Source organism: Sabethes cyaneus, chromosome 3, assembly GCF_943734655.1.
Source record: "Sabethes cyaneus chromosome 3, idSabCyanKW18_F2, whole genome shotgun sequence".
NCBI lineage: Eukaryota > Metazoa > Arthropoda > Insecta > Diptera > Culicidae > Sabethes > Sabethes cyaneus.
In genome coordinates this window covers 112253286-112269974 of record NC_071355.1, presented here as the reverse complement: position 1 = coordinate 112269974, position 16689 = coordinate 112253286, and the positions used below count along the sequence as shown (strand labels likewise).

General features: G+C 35.8%; 1 protein-coding gene across 1 annotated transcript in view; it reads left to right on the top strand.

The window, feature by feature from the left end:
• Positions 1-206: 206 nt before the first annotated feature.
• Positions 207-16689, top strand: part of LOC128744299 (neurogenic locus notch homolog protein 3) — a 380284-nt gene continuing 363801 nt past the window's right edge. The window contains exon 1 of the mRNA XM_053841172.1: positions 207-256. The gene's annotated coding sequence lies outside the window, so the exon portion shown is untranslated. The remainder of the gene's footprint in view (positions 257-16689) is intronic.

The following is a 16689-nucleotide window of genomic DNA, read 5'->3' as shown; positions in this document are numbered from 1 at the left end:
TGAATGCATTGTCTCGGTTTTCGGTTTGTTTTGTATATTCCGCCCTATATACCTAGCGACTAATGTTTGACAGTATTAATCTATATAAACGTTCTCGGAAGTAAATAATCAAACTTGACGCTGGATAGTCGTATAAAATTGAATTTGTATTATGGTGATCAGTTTAGTCAGTTTCCAAACGTGATTATTACGGAATCAAACAAATTTCATTACGAAGTGTGTCAAGTGTGGCATTGTATAGTGAATGAATTTACTGGTATGTATTTTAATGTACTACAAGAATACAGTGATACAAATCCGTATTCGTACGGCACGTTGCAGATTACGTTTTTCTACATTCGAAAGTTTAACAGAAGTTTTAGGGACATGTTATTCAAGTAAAATCATAGTGTCAGATGTTAATTTTAAGGTATGATATCTGATTTTGGAAAAATGGTCCTTATTTATCTGAAAAAAATTTTATAAATAAGCGTATGAAAAAATCCACTCAAATCCATATTCGTACGGGCTTCGAATTAACAGTTTTGATTTCGCAGATGTGGCTTAATTTCAAAGATTAGCATTTAGTATGGTATCCATTGGTCATTGCAACTGCCTTTAGTAGTTTTGGAATGCTGTCTACCAGTTTTTTCGTAGTCTTACGTCAAAAATCTGAAAGCTATGGTTAAACACGGCTGGGATGGAGTGGTGGTAAGCGGGTGGATTACGGCTAAAGGTTTTGGAAATTTAGTCTGCATCGATGGCATAATGGATCAAATGTCTATTTGTATTTAGACATTTTAAAGCAAAAATTGGAGCAAAGTGCCGACAAAATGGAATTTAGTAAGAGGCTCAAGTTTTACCGAGACAATGACCCATAGCACAAACCACTTAAGGAACCCACATGGTTACTTTACAACTGCTCAAAACTAATTGATACTCTACCACAACATCTCCAGACATCAATCCTATTGAAAACCTTTTGGAATATTTCTACAAAAAAGTTAGAAACCATCAAATTTCTAATAAAAACGATCTTAGAAAGCACTTAATGGACGAATGGGACCAAATTCCCACCGAATACACGAAAAAACTGGTAGACAGCATTCCAAAACGACTAAAGATAGTTGCAATGACCAAGGGATACCATACTAAATGCCAATTCTTTGAAATTAAGCCACATCTGCAAAATCAAAACTGTTAATTCGAAGCCCGTACGAATATGGATTTTAGTGGATTTTTTCATACGCTAATTTATGATATTTGTTTTCAGATAAATAAAAACCATTTTTCCAAAACCAGATATCATACCTTAAAATTAACATCTGACACTATGATTTTACTTGAAGAACATGTCCCTAAAACTTCTGTTAAACTTTCGAATGTAGAACAACGTAATCTGCAAGGTGCCGTACGAATACGGATTTGTATCACTGTAATTGGATTTAGCAACTTTGCACGCATGTTAGCTCAAACAATTGTTTAAGACTTGTAATACCTATACAGATAATTAAAGGAGTATCATTTTACTAACTGTGTACTAACGTGACTGCCAAAGGAAAAGTAACGCGCGCCTGAATATAAAAATACAGAACTTCTAAAGTTTTCAATTCTCCATTCTTAAATCTTAGGTACTTGCTGTTGGTTCTCCCAAAATGACAATTATTGAAAGAATAGTGAAAAGATTCATCAAATTTATTTAATCTTTCAATGTATCTACACAGCAGTATTAAATAAACTAGTACATGGTCAATATTGTGGTTATTTCGAATAAGAAGACTTTTTGTATAGTTTTCAACTTTATCCTCCCATTTGACCTCTACGTACAACTTTGGTCTAACAAGCCAGTTGTCGCACTTTCAAATCTCGACTGGGACAGTTTTGATCTAAGCCTCAAATTTACTTTATCTGGATACGTGTATTGACCAGAAGCAACAAGTTGCTTAATGGTTTTATCACTGACGAACTGACATGACACATACAAGGAAATCCTTTAAAAACCAACGTCCTACACATTTTGCTTGCATAATAGCACCCTCTGTTATGCATGCTGCGCAGTAGCTTGTACTTGTAGGGTTTTATACCGTAAAGTTTTTACATTTGTATCGTTTTATACTAAACTAAAAACGAAATAACATACATACTTTTGAAAATCACGCCTGAGGGGGTGATTCGACGAGCAGATATCAAAACATGAAGTTTGATTTTCAGTAAAGGTAGCAAACTTCTTGGCTACGCAGACTACGCGCTTTGATATTAAAGCCAGAATCTTTGCCGCTGCGGAGGCCATTTGCGCTAGGCTGAAAGCGGAGACTAGGAGGATTGAGCTTAAAATAAATGCGTCGAAGACGAAATACATGCATGGTAGAGGCTCATACGAGACCAACGTGCGCTTTTCGCGGACGGTAATTGTTGAAAGGTACGAACCAGAAGTGGTAAACGATTTCGTGTATGTGGGATCACTGGTGGCCGCTAACAGCGGCACTAATGTGGCAATCCAACGACGTATTCAAGCAGGACATCGAGCCTGCTTCGCCCTTCGCAAAATAGTACGCTCAAGAGTATAAACCGCCGTACAAAGCTGACAATGATACAAACCTCCTACCAGGCCGATAGTTTGTCAGGGATTTAACAATGCGCACTGAGGACATACGCGCCCTTGTGGACGATATTTGATGGAGTACAAGCTGAAAGTGAAAACTTGGGGAGATTACTAACGGATTTGGCGAGAGTCGGTAAACTACGGTGAACCGGACACGTCGTAAGGAAAACGGTTCTATTCAACCCCGCTGGCACCTAGAACAAAGGAACTCAACGTGCGATATGGCTCGACCAGGTCTAAACCGACATTTTTTTATTTTTTAAATAAAAAACTACATGGTATACAGCCCTAAAGGGTCTACGAAAGGGTGACGTAGGACTATAAAGGTTGAAATAGTAATGAATGACCAACCCACAGATTATTGTATTAAATATGATTATGTGTAGCTTGACATGTTACTTTAACTTACTTGTGGCCTTTAAAAGGGCCATTGGTTACAACAATGTTGCTATTCATCGATAAAAGTACTGATTCGGTTCGAAACACACTCAAAGGTGATTCCATAACGTCAAATTCTATGACAATGCTTTTCTAGCTGAGAATTATTTAATGACAGTGAGAGAAAAGCGAATTACTACTCACTATTTTTCATACAATGATTTGATCGCTAGTGATGCCAATCAAAAACGAATATATCGCATTTTACTCATCGCGATGAGTAGCTATAATTTATCAATTTTGGAAAACAGGCAAAAGCGCTATGGGATATTGAATTATACCGTCAAAAAAACATGTACCTAACATTTATGTTGGTTTTTCAGTTCGACTATTAGCACCTGAGATACTTGGAATATACATTTTTGCGACATAATACATAAATGCACTTCAAAACATCAACGTTCTTCTACACCCAGAAGACTTTTAATCTCATAAAATTATTTTAACATGCTATTCATAATTTTTCAACATTCACGAAGAGTTCAGCATAAATATTTTTTTCGTGACAATGACAAGCTCAAAGGATCAAATTTTGAACAGTAACCGACGATATTTTTATTATCAGCCTTCATCGTTAGTCACACAAGAAGAAGATGTATTATTTTTCATAGCTTCGAACCTTCGAGGCACCAATTAATAATAATAATATTGCACCAGGTTTGCATTTCATTGAAACTAAATCTTGAAACCATTTTGTTTGTCCGTGTGCCGCTTGAAGTTACTGGTTGTGTATAGCGTTGCAAGTATATGTTGACGTTTAACAAGTTCATAATTATTATATGTGATAGGAATAACGGTTTGTATTTGAACGAGCAATATTTCTTTTGTAATTTGCCAAAAAATATGTTTGTTTACGTTTCATCGCAAAATACATTCTCGGTTGGATGACAGCGATTAACGATGATTAGCGATGAGTGTGAGACAGAGATATCGAGCGAGTATTTTCGAGCGTAATCAATTCGTATTTTGCTCACCAGTTTTTGCGTCGGCGATTCATCGCGTTCAATCAGGATACGATAGAGTTGCCAGTTGATAAGATTTAAATCGCTGATTAGCAGGTGACGAGCCTTCATCGTGATGAAAATTTGCAACATTGGTTACAAATAACATTGAAAGCAAAGCACATTCATCGCAAATATGACGTGCCATTCGAATGTCCTTCTCTTTTGACATGACTGGCAACAGGCACGTAAGTTAGCGGTATCGACTCACTGTCTTATGCTCCGAGAAGGTTTTACTAGTTTACTTTCACAGCTTACCGCTTGTTACATAGAAGAAAATATGGCACATACGCAAAAATTTCTGTTTTATTTGTATGAGAGTCCTTATCCTCCTACCACAGGGGTGAGGGGTCCAAAGCATCATAAAATAAATTCATGCCTCCAAAAACACATGCCTAATTTGGTTCCATTTGCTTGATTAATTATAGGGTTAAGAGGAAATATGTATGCAAGCCCCCCTCTTAGAAGGTTACACCATAAAAAAAATTCTTGCCTTCCAATTTGGTTCCTTCTGCTTGATTAGTTCTAGAGTTATGAGGAAATTTGTATATTATTAATATGGGAGCCATCCCTCTTAGAAGAGGAATGGCCCTCAGTACACCATAGAAAAAAATCCTGCCTTCTAAAATCCCCACATGCCAAATTTGGAACCATTTACTTGATTAGTTCTCGAGTTTTGAGGAAATTTGTGTTTCATTTGTATGGGAGCCCCCCTTTTACGCCCTCCATAAAATTGTTTCCTTCAGAAACGCCTGGGAAATGGGCGACGAGTAACTCAAGATCGAATTGAATGAAGCTTAAAACAGCATGAACCACCCCGGTTTTAAACTGCTGACGACGACTATGAGGGTCGTACAACCCAGTCGTGCAAATTTTCTTGTGCCCCAAACCAGGGCCCAGCTGACTTTTTTTGCCTTCGCATCATGCATGAAAAGACTGGTTTCATTTGTTAAACAGCACGTTTCAAGCCAGCATCAGCTGAAGTTGGTGACTGTTTCAAGTGACGACTACTGAAAGCCAAGTACGATTTATCGATGTCGACTAGGTTCAAATATTGTTTGCGTTATATTGATAGGAAATGATAGTCAAATTCAATTTATTTGTGTTAAAAGTTACTGGCCTTCTAATAAATATTTGATAAAAAAGTGAAAATGAATCTTTGACGAATTGAAGGTGACGTTGACCCTGCTCTAAACTGTGAAATTTCAAGCTTGAAATAAGGTTTTGCAAGGTGACGTCACGAATGAACCGGAATGAACGCAATTCACCCATTTGACATCCAATCGTGTTTTGTTTACTATTTGTTAGGCGAACGCGATATGCATAAGTTGGATTAAACGTTTCAAAAGCGTATTATCCAGCAATGTCGCCCACCAAACTTCTCGGAATGGCAGTTTTTGTGCTTTTCTGACTTGCCGTTAAGGCCTTAAGCAATATTCAGTTTCAACATATTAACCCATGTTCCAAGTCCATGTAAACAAACCACTGATGGACGTCAAAGAAGTGAGGTTATGCTCGCCCGTGCAAAACCTTATTGTTGAACAGATTTAATCCTGGGGGAGGGATTAGAACCCCCCCCCCCTCACACCCATCGCTACGCCCATGGTGGTGATTTTGTTTCGCAGTTACTTTTTTGCTCTCAGCTCATTGTTTCACATGGCATCCGTGGACTAATTCAAAGATTTCTAGAAAATCACAATATTAAAAAAAAAACAATGTTTTTATATAGAGTTGAGGATCTATATTTCGCCAGTCTGATGAATCCAAAGCCTTTTTGCATATTTTTGGTAGACTTAAAAGAAATTATTTGACGAATTGGTAAAATTAGACATGTGAAACAAGTGAAAATAAAATTGAATAAGATTTGAAGTAGATGGAGCCAAAAGTCTGATTTCAAACACATCCTATTTTCGGCTTTGGGGCCGCCTGCGACCTGTAGCAGGAATCAAAAAACTTAGTTGGTGAGGGAAAGTTGATCTAGACTAAGCGGATAATTACTTTAACTTTGCACATATTGGGTAATTTAGAGATGTAAACTCGGTGAACTGTAAAAAATCTGCTTATCATTATAGAATGCAACTATAACAGCACTGTTGGCGCGGACGGTTTATTGAAGTATACTTTAGCCTTTGGACTTTAAGCAATAGCCCGTGGTAGATCAACTGATCTCGGGGTTGCTTGCGGGACTAAGTTCTTTTGTTAGCGATAGCCCGATTGGGGTCGCATTAAACGCACAAAGTCTGAAGTCGAAATGGCTTGCTTTATTGTTTGAAAGGTTAGCTTTTATAGTTAAATTTTGGTGGAAAATATCGGTGATGCATATCGATATTTTCCTTATTCTAAATGCATTCTTAAAGCTAAAAAGAGATAGACTACTGGGACAGAAAGATTCATTGTTCGATACATTGGGTTCTGGAATTGTAATTCGAGTCCTTACACCGAGTCACATATGCCACCGAGCGGTCGGAGAGCCAGCTCAGCAAAATGCGTGCACTTGTGAAGTGTATGCATGGCGCTGATGCTTGCGATCGGTGCCCGCCGTGTGTCTCAATACGATCGGAGTTGTCTGTTTTGTTTTGCTTGTTGCATAATATTTATTTACATGATGTTGTGCATGGTTAGGGTAGAGTACGGATGGTACACCTCCCCCCTTTTTTTGAATAATGAAGTGAAACGTAATTATTCAGGGAAAAAATATAGTTGTCCCAGATGCCTTTACAAATTTGTGATTTTGAAATGTTTTTTGTTCTTGATATATTTTTTGTTTTTATAATGTGCTATAATTTATAATTTTTGCTTGTCACTATGAGATAATTATAATTGATAAAAAAAAAATTATGATGATGATGATGATGATGATGATGATGGTCCCGCCGCATACCCCCACAAAGGATTGAGCAAGACGTGATATCTATGAGATAATTATTATTATAACAATATGAACCAGTTATGCAAAAAAAACGAACTGGTTTTATATACAGATATAAGAGGTCAAAGTCATTTATATCCGTATGTCGCGCGCGAGGCTCAAACTTTTGTAGACTACTCTTATATTTTTTTAAAATTATAATATGAAAGAAAAAAATCCATCATCACCATCGTGGCGAACATAGTAGTTACTGTGGCATTACAAGAATAAAGAAATAAATAAATTAAGAAAAAAAATATGAATACAATTTCAATTACAATGAGATCATTCGTAAAAAAAAACTTCGTCAGTTACAATCTTCTATTCAATAAAATAAATAAATAAATAATCCTAAAATGAAATAGTCTGTTCAATACGTCGTCAGTTAAAATCTAAGTCAATAAATATTTTTAAAAAACTGATTTTACGTGTGAAATACATAGCCTCTTAAACTCTGCAAGCGTTGACGCACGTTTAATGTGTCTTGGCATCGAATTGAAAACATTTATTCCTTTATAAAATAACGAATTTTGTGAAGCACCTGACAAGAAATTTGGTGTTCTTACTTCATCCGCGTTTCTAGTATTATATCTATGATAGTCTCTTCCTCTTTCAATTCGATTACACAAATACTGAGGCAGCAAACCGTTGACTACTTTATAAATGAACACCATAGTCAGATAAACAATTCGCTGCTTCACTGACAACCATTGCAAAACGTCTAGCATTAAAACCGAGGAAGTAAATCTGTCACATCTTAAAATTAAACGCATAATTTTGTTCTGCAAGCGCTGAAGTCTCATTATTTGTGTTTCAGTGGCCAAAAATAAAATGGAAGGGCAAAAGTCTAGGTGAGGAGAGATAATTGATTTGTATAGCTGTATTTTACTCCAAACAGTTAAATCGTTTTTCAATCGGCATAAAATTCCATACTTTTTGGCTATTTTCTTGATGACATTGTCAATGTGAGCATTGAACTTTAGTTTGTCATCAATAATCACGCCTAGATATTTAATCTCCCGGACGCGTTCAATTGCCTCATTATCAATTTTAACGGAGACATTCTCATTTAACCGATTGCGCGAAATTACCATGAATTTAGTCTTAGTTATATTCAATTTCAATTGCTTATACTTCAACCATCTACCTAGAGAACGCAAATCTTCATTCAAATGTAAAACGGCTTCATGCAAATCTTTAGCTGCAATGAACAACACGGTATCGTCTGCAAAAAGGTTAATATCACAAAAACGTAAAACCCGTCGCATGTCATTTATATACATAATAAATAAAAGGGGCCCTAATACACTTCCTTGGGGCACACCAAGATTATTACACGTTGGACTAGATACAGAATCATTAAAAGCCGTCCTTTGAGTTCTGCTAGACAAATAGCTTTCAAACCATTTGAATGCAGTACTCGTAATTCCAAAGCGCTCGATTGTTCTCAACAATAAAGGCCTGGAAATTGTCTCAAAAGCGCGTTTCAGATCCAAGAAAACAGCAACTATTGTGTCTTTACGATCTAAATAGTCTTTCCATTTTGCTAACACCAAGTTCAATGCGGTTTCACAAGAATGACCTTCTCGATAGCCCGATTGTTCCGGAATCAGCAAGGAATTACTATTTAAATATTCCAGCATCTGGTATTTAACAACAAGTTCTAATATTTTCTCTAAGGTGTGCAACATATTGATGGGACGAAACTCTTCGGCTTGGATCGTTCCAGCAACCTTTTGAATCGGAACAACCAACGATTCTTTCCACACTTGAGGTACATGTCCAGTTTGCAGAGATTCATTAATAATGTCCAACAAAGTGTGATTAATGACGTGAAAGCAATCTTGAATTACTCTAGCATTTACATTATCTACTCCAGCCGTTTTTCCTAGCGAAAAGCAAATTTTTCTAAGTTCGTCTAATGTAATTGGTTGAAAACCTTCAAATCTACAATTGCTATTTATTGGCTGTTTTATTTCATCTGGCTCATCCATCAATTCAATTGATTGATTAATTAACGAAACGCTATCGACAAAATAATTATTAAATTTGGATGCAATTGTCAATTCTGACTCTTCCAATGTGCCATTAAAAGTTATGGACCTCGGTTTACAATTGCTAGGTTTCAATAAAGTCTTTAATATTTTCCACAACTCTTTGCTGTTGTTTTGATGCTGAATAATCTTCCTCTGAATGTGTTCACATCTAGTTTTCTTAATCTCTTGTGAATATTTATTGCGTGCGTTCGTGTACTTATACCAATGATTTTGACTATTAGATCTACTAAACTTTTTGTACCATTTGTCCCTCTTACGTTTAAGGCGCAAGAGATCTAAATTGTACCAGCTGTTCGAGTTTTTCAACGAAACAAATTTTTCTTCAACTAATTGATTCGTACACGTCTTCAGAGTATTTGTAAGAACAGCTGCAGATTCATCTAAATTACCGGCTGCGAACGGAAAATCCAAGCTTCTCTCCATGAGATTCGAAATAGCCTGTTTCGAATATTTTCTCCAGCATTTCAATTTTACAAAATCATCGTTATTATTGAAATTATTTACAATATTAATAACTAATGTTTCATGATCGGTTATTTTTAAATTAGTATCCGCGACTGAACAAATAGTATCAAAATTGGAATAAACATGATCAATCAAAGTTCTACTATGTTGGGAAATGCGCGTATATTCATATACCGTTTGCCTTAAATTGAAAAATTCCGCAAGATGCTTCAAATGATGACAGTTTGAGTTATCAAGCCAATTTATATTAAAGTCCCCAGCCAATATATTTAATTTACTTGAATCAAGAAATGTCTCCAGCCAATTTTCCAAGATTTCAACGAAACGTTGGTCGCTAGAACTGGGTGAATGGTATAAAACACCGTAGTTACCCATCTTCATGCCACGCACAACTGTAATGCCCAAGAACCAGTTGCCCTCATTCACTTCGTTGAGACAAAGCTTGAATTGAACTGATTCTCTGACATAAATAGCAACACCACCAGTATGTCTAGAATGTGATAAACAAGCAGCGACGGTGTATCCCGGAATGCTATATTGATCAAATGCTTCGTTTTCAACAATGTGAGTTTCTGCTAAAAACACTAAAAGTGGACGTTGTTCTTCAACAATCTGGCGTAGTGCAACGTAGTTTGTTGACAACCCCGCAATATTAAAATACAAAAAATCTATTTTATTTACATTCTTCTCGGAAACTTGTTGCTATTTATTGAAACGCAAACTGCTTTTCTTTTGTTCAAAGAGCCTTTTATAAATTAAACATTCGGAGCTAAATGCGGCATGGCCGACGTCCAAGTTAATTTTACGCTCTTTATTAGTTTTTAAACAATTAATACATTTCAACACAGTTGACGTACACTCCGATGTCTTATGATTCAGACTACACCTTGAGCATGTATCACGGTTTGGGCAATCCATGCTCTTGTGTCCAAACTCTCCACATTTGAAACATCTTAATACGTTAATCGCTGGTACAACAAAGCATCGATCGAACTCTATATTTATTTTCTTCGCCGTCAACATAGACTTATACGTTGCTAAATCAACTTCAATCACTGCGCTGAACTTATTGTAAGTGAAGCGTGGATTTTCGTAGAAGTTTACAACTTTTACATCGTTTATTTCGACGCCATCATTTTGACTTTTCAGAAAGTCAATGAAGACATCGGAGGAATATTTTTCACTCATGCCTACTATTTTTAATCTTGGCACCGACTTGGGAACAATAGCGCTATAATTTTCACCCAGATTGCTTTCAATACCATTCTTCACCTGGTCTATATTTTCGCCTGAAGCACATTCAACTATGATAGAACCATCTTTGCCGTTCCTGAAATTGCTAATTTTGTGTGTTCTTGGATCTAACTGTTCTTTTAAAAACCTACGAGTGTCATCACAAGCCTGTGAAGACTCTTTAGGTTTTATCACAATTACTGGTCGAATCTTACGTTTTACCGGTCTAAAATCGCTGTTACTATTACTATTTTCGCTACTTTTATTATTATTGCCCGATTTTTTATTTTTACTTTGATTTTTTACGATTTCCGCATAAGTTGCGGTATCTGCAAAAACATCGTTATCATCACAATTATCTAGCTTTCGTTTCTTACCAACTTGGTCCGATTCTGAAAGAATCGTCCCTGACCGGCCGCCAACGTTATTCATTGCACCTAAATTCTGTTGCGAATTAACTTTTATAATTGAACTGGTCAATGTTTCAAACTTCTCACATAATAATTTTTCAAGAGACCCATTTACATTTAATCTCAACTGTTCCAGACCCATTTCTAACGCGTTATCTATCTGGGACGAAATTTGATCCCGCATGGCAATGACAGAGTCCGAGAGTGAAGATAATCTCTTCATTTCTTCCTCTATTCTTTTGACATCCAAGATCAAATCATGCTGCCCACCACAACCTTGGTCTGATACACAATCATTACATTTGAAGCAAAGATTGTCGTTATCCGTAATCATCTTAGCCGTCGCCTTGTTGAGCGGCGTATACTTGTAGTGAAATACTCGTGTACACTTACCCACACATTTCAACGGTAAATCCGACACAACAATTGCCAATCCACACGCCGAGCAAATCATCGCTCAGCCAATACACATTAAACGCGGACGCTATACCAATAGCATGCAGAGTGGACAGAGACAAGGAAAAAAAAATAACAATGAATTCCGCCGCAGCTGCTATAGTAGCGCGCTGGGGGGATATTAATTATATCAAAATTCTACAAGAACAAGCTGCAAATGCAACTATTCTTCTACTTAGCCTGGTGTAAAATCAATACGGCCGCACAGTAGAATATTTTTACAGCAGAACACTACACTATTTCACACGTAAAATAATCAATTTATCTGCACCACAAAATCACAACAACTACTGTGTATCGCCATTACAATTCAATGCGATATTTATAAGGTATTTCTAAAAAAATTTACAGAAAAAACAATTTGATTAAGTATGATGTCACTATATAAAAGTAGTTGTTATTATTCACATTTTAATTAACCTATTTTGTGTACAGTATTCGCAATTTTGGATTTTTACTACTTCTTAGAACTAATTACTAACATTGTTTTGACCAACGATTGTAATCTATTGAAAAAAAATTAATGTATGATAAAATATAAATTTTCATTTAATACAATTCATTTCTTGACAAATAATAATGAAAACCTTATATCATCGTACCCAGTAGCTTTTTGAATTAAAACAATTTACTATTTCGGCAAATTAGTTTTGGCCTCAATTTAGAGGTCTACAGAGATAGCAATCTTTCTTTGCGATTTCTTCAGAAGAGGAACCTTGATTGACTTCCATTATATTTTAATACATCTGGTCATCTGTGTGCCAGGCATCCGGGGAAAAAAAATCCATTATAGGTCACGAGCGCTAGAGCCTGTGCCTTAACTAGTATTTAACAATATTTTCCAACGGACACTAATGTCAGCGTTGATTGTTACATCCCGGGCATCTGGGGCTAAAATTTTATTATTCACATCATATATGCTCCCAGGTATAAATTGTTTATTTTTCGTTTTCTTATAATCTATGCCTTTGTCATGGATTTTTAGCCTTTTCGCATGACAAGGCAGGCTTGGCTTATTTGCGTAGCTCTTTAAAATAAAAAGTTGTGGAGTAATAAAATAATAATAAAAAAAAGGTTTAAAAAGTGGTTAGGGGAATGCTGAGGATTTTTAGCCTGTTCGCTCAGCTATTAGTAAGTGTCTTGGCACTGGTAATGGTACTGTGACGATTTCCTTTTTATGTGCATCAAGTACGGGGAAGGGAATTGTTTGTTGGGTAGGATAAATAAATCGACCTTCGCACTGGAAATGGTAATTTTACGATTTCCTTATAGCGTGCAGTGAGGTGGATTGGTCAGATAATTGGGACTGTCTCCGCACTGGGATCAGAAATTTTTGCAATTTCCTTAGTAATGTGCAAGGAGAGTTTTAGGGAAATCCACGTTAGTGGTTATACATTAATATTTCGGGAAATCCTTCTGGCTAACTTGATTGCAAATTGCATTCTGGCTTACTGAGAATTTCCTTACTGTCAATGGTTCTATTGTTATCCATTATAAAAATTGTAAATGGTTCTAGTGTTAACCATTTATAAATTAAATTGTATGTTATGCTTTCAATTAAAAATAATGTAAGCTGAAAAAAAAATTATAGTAAAATTTATGCATTCGCTGAGCTGTTCTGGGTCACTCATGATTTAGGCCTCTTCATTTAATATTTTTCATATATTCATAATGTAATTTTATTTTATTTAATCAATCATATTGCAAAAATATAAGTCTCGTTTTTTTCAAGGCACTTGTGTGCTACAAATTTAATTATTTAACTTTTTAATTTATTTTAATTCATTTGATAAAAATTCAAAATTCAAACTTTAATAAAAAAATTTCTTTATAAAAATTAAATATCTATTCTCTTAAAAAATTTACTTTAATTTTAATTCACTTTAATCCATTTAATTAAAAAAGTTTAGATACAAAAAAAATTTATACAATAATAAGAAGAATTTCACTCACGCATAATTCATATTCACTCGTGTGCTTTGTCGTGTGCCGGTTCTGTGTTGGTCCATGATTGCTGCTTTGGATTCTCTTTTCCAAGCTCGTCTAGTATGTCTTCGAGGAGTTTTCCTAGCTCCGCGAAGACTTCTTCTTCTTCCGGGTTCATGCTGTTGTCTTATAGTTGATTTGTGGTTGTAGCCATAACGATGAATCTGCCTATATGTGTATCAGCTGATGGTTTGGCTGAATCGACTAACGTGTTTGTTGTTGTTGTACAAGGTCCAGTTACTCCATGTCACGAAAGTTGTTCATACAGAAACAACTGTCCAGTGTCGTGTTATATTTCATTGCAGCCAAGGAGGGTTATTTCTCCTGTTGTAATTATCGCGCCTGCAGTGGTTTCGGTCGTGTGGTGTCGTTTTTCTGTTGTCGTATCGTGGGTGAGGTCTTGGCTGGTTCCGTTGCATGAATCAGCAACATCACGCACTTGTATCCGAAAATTGCAAGTTAAGCGTCACGTGTCGCCATATAACAGCACTGTTGGCGCGGACGGTTTATTGAAGTATACTTTAGCCTTTGGACTTTAAGCAATAGCCCGTGGTAGATCAACTGATCTCGGGGTTGCTTGCGGGACTAAGTTCTTTTGTTAGCGATAGCCCGATTGGGGTCGCATTAAACGCACAAAGTCTGAAGTCGAAATGGCTTGCTTTATTGTTTGAAAGGTTAGCTTTTATAGTTAAATTTTGGTGGAAAATATCGGTGATGCATATCGATATTTTCCTTATTCTAAATGCATTCTTAAAGCTAAAAAGAGATAGACTACTGGGACAGAAAGATTCATTGTTCGATACATTGGGTTCTGGAATTGTAATTCGAGTCCTTACACCGAGTCACATATGCCACCGAGCGGTCGGAGAGCCAGCTCAGCAAAATGCGTGCACTTGTGAAGTGTATGCATGGCGCTGGTGCTTGCGTTCGGTGCCCGCCGTGTGTCTCAATACGATCGGAGTTGTCTGTTTTGTTTTGCTTGTTGCATAATATTTATTTACATGATGTTGTGCATGGTTAGGGTAGAGTACGGATGGTACACAACATAATATGTATTAGACACATTCCGCCGTGACGTTACAACGTTTTGACTTTTCTTTGCACAGTATTTATGTTTTAGCTGGGAAAATCGTTGAGAAACCCCCAAATATTATTATATATTTGGAAAGAGCATAAAATTTCCTATTAAAAGTGGATAAATTAATAGCATTTGCTTTGCCCAGATTGTTTTGGAAAGCAAATATGTAGCGTGACGTTACAACGCGCCAGAAATACGACTTTTGGTTCTTCTGTTAAAAAACATGAAAATTCTGCTCTCTTTCAAATTTTATCTAAAGATTTTCTTCTATGATTTGATAAGAGATGAATACTGAACAACTTGCCGTTTTCAGAATTCCGATAGTTAGTGAAGTTAATTTTTAAACAGCTTTTACTTTTCGTGACGTTACAACGCTCTGCTTTGCACAGAGAGGGTCGTAGCTCCGTTGTAACGTCACGAAAAATCTGTTCATTTAATATGCGTTAATTATCGCTGTTGCTGCCCTCTGTACATAAGGGATAATCCAAAAATGTGTTGTTAATTTGTCTTTCACTATTTCGCCTACGTAATTGTGGGGTTGTTCACAAATTACGTCGCGCTGTGGGAGGGATGCTAAGAAAGTGAGACATAAGTAATAGCATCGAAACCTTAAGACATAGCATAATAATTGCTTCAGAAAAGTTTCTTCATTTAAAAAGCACTTTCTAGTGGTGAAAAAATATTCGGACATTAGGGTGTCCTCAAGCAGATACAAAAAATATTTTCTCTATTTTATGTCAGAAATGATAGCTGTCTACAAAACATTTGTAGAAAAGCTAATTTTAAGAAACTTTGTTGAATACTGAAGATTTATATTTCGTACATAAAAAAAGTTTTAGAGCCAAACTCTTAGGGACACCCTTAAAAAAATTTTTTTTTTTTGATATAGCTCTTTAATAACCCTTCGTATGGCTTACAAATGTTCTAAGAAATTGGTAATCTAATTAAATTGCACATTTTTGTCGAAAATAGTAGAGCACTACCTTTTTCCCTTTAGAAACTATCACTGGATTTTTTTATTTTTATATGTACTTTTTAAGACGGTGTATCTCGGGGGAGAGCAGCTATGAGCAGCTGATCTCACTTGTTTTTTGTGAGTTAATTTATGCTGTATTCCACCATGTACAACTTAGGGTAGAAGACTGTGAAAAATCTAAAAAAAATATTATGAAAGCAACCGTAGGTGAACATGTATAAATAAAAGAAACAAGGGATAGCTCCTTAAGGAAAAAAGATAGATCTCTACTATCTTCGACGAAAATGTGCAATTTAATTCGATTACCAATTTCTTAGAACATCTAAAAGGCGTACGAAGCGGTATTGAAGAACTAGATCGAAAAAAATTTTTTTAAGGGTGTCCCTAAGAGTTTTGCTCTATAACTTTTTTCATGTAAGAAATATAAATCTTCAGTATTCAACGAAGTTTCTTGAAATTAGTTTTTTTACAAATTTTCTGTAGACAGCAATCATTTCTGAATTGAAATAGAGAAAATATTTTTTGTATCTGCTTGAAGACACCCTAATGTCCGAATATTTTTTCACCACTAGAAAGTGCTTTTTAAATGAAGAAACTTTCTTGAAGCAACTATAATGCTATGTCTTAAGTTTTTGATGCTATTACTTATGTCTCACTTGTTTTGAATCCGTCCGGCTGGCCGCCGTGACGTTACAACGCGAACTTCAATAAGTTGTAACTTAGGTTCTACGTAACTTATCATCATTCTTTAGGCACCGTTTTAAAGGTATTTTTGAGTACAAAGAGAATACGGATTATTAGATTGTTCGAAAGTACACCTTTTTCGTGACGTTACAACGCAAAAAAATGGCCCTATTTCATCCACTTGAAATACAAAATAACTGCAAAATTACATCCAAACTATTTTTGGAATAGATTCTGCATATATTCCTTTGTAAGTTGGTCGAAAACAAATGATATTATGAAATGTTTTAGCGCACTGTAGCAGTATTTTTAAAAATATCACGAAAAATCATTTATTTCTTGTAAATTTCATTTATTTTCGATACACGTTTTATATAACTTCCGAAAATGCTAGAATATCAGTCATGGCAGTTTTG